This window comes from Montipora capricornis, chromosome 7 (assembly GCF_036669925.1).
Source record: "Montipora capricornis isolate CH-2021 chromosome 7, ASM3666992v2, whole genome shotgun sequence".
Classification (NCBI taxonomy): Eukaryota; Metazoa; Cnidaria; class Anthozoa; order Scleractinia; family Acroporidae; genus Montipora; species Montipora capricornis.
In genome coordinates this window covers 13,173,523-13,175,065 of record NC_090889.1, presented here as the reverse complement: position 1 = coordinate 13,175,065, position 1,543 = coordinate 13,173,523, and positions in this window count along the sequence as shown.

Genomic DNA, 1,543 nt, shown 5'->3' with positions numbered 1-1,543 from the left:
TGGAAATCTAGTCCAGTGACCACGTCTATTGTGCACACCGATAACACATCGGCGAACGAGGAAAAATCAAATTCAGCGTCTACAAAATGCACGAAATCTTAAATCGTGGTCACCTTTTTTTCTACGCCAAAATGACCGAAGTCGAAGCACGAATACTCCATCATTATGGCATAGGGCTCGTGACAAAACCTCAGGAACCCGGAGATATTTCTGTGGCCTTTGACACTATGGAGGATACCGGCTTCCTTCTCGAAGCGTCGCTTTGAATCGGCGGATTCACCTTTTAACTTCTTGACACAAACATGACGCTGCATCTTTCCTAATGTAAAGTCAGCCAAATAGACGGTCCCAAATGTCCCGCTTCCAAGCTCTTCTCTAATTTTTACAGAGCTCCATGAGAACTCTGGAAACTCAAATCCACGTCGCCATTTTCTGGTCAGAGATGGAAGTTTAAAAGAAGCCGCCATCGCCTTCCTCGCACATTAACCTATCTTCTCCCGCGCAAATTTAAAAGATGCAAATTTATTTTCTACAGAGGTCTACAATGCATTTTTAAAATTACGGTCTTTTGGCAGCCTGGTTGTTTGTATGTCACGTACACTTTTCTTTGATCCATGTTTGCCCTAGTAAAATGACCTATTCCCGTTAAACGTTGGAAATCGGTCTTAACCAGCTCCTGTGTATTGAGATGTTGATAATTTTAAAAATAAAAACGCGCCGAATGCATTGTAAAGTTAAATATAAGTACGCGGAATTTTGTTTTTGAACACGAGAGAATGCCGAAAATGTCAGGAATACTTACTCGCTGTACGCGAGTGCTTCTCGTATTTCTCGATTATTCGTAAACATTTCCAAATGCTAATATTACTCAACATCAAACAATCTTTTAGAGAAATTATTTGAATGTGAAGCGGTAACATAACATGAAAATAATGTAAAGTAAAAGAATTAAGATTAAAAAGGGACAGACAGAAATAAACAAATAAACAGTCAAACAATGCTATCATTTTTACAAAAAATGATAAACCTCCTTTTACAAATCCGTGTTTTACAAATCCGTGTTTTACAAATCTGCGTTTTACAAATCCGTGTTTTACAAATCCGTGTTTTACAAATCGAGTCCGTGTTTTACAAATCCAATCCAGTCCGTGTTTTACAATATGCCTGTAGTTATTGGCGAAGTCGAGTGCTTTGTTAAGCAGTTTTTCCGTGATAGAGGGGTAGAAGTCACATACATCAAAGCATATGAATGAGAGGTTTTCTTTGTGCTGTAGGGCGTTGAACCAGTTCAGTACGCTGGTCGTATTTTTCCACTGATTGATTTGCGTCTTTTGGATTATGGTGGTGTTGATCTCGTCTAAAATGCGCTTACTAATAGACCAATTTCGATATATTAAAATTCAGTCGAAAACAAAAGGCATCATCTCGAGGCTCTGGGGAACAAACTCATAAAAATCCTTACATTTATTCCCCAGAGCCTCGAGATGATGTCTTTTGTTTAGGACTGAATTGTAATATATCGAAATTGGTCTATTATACCAAT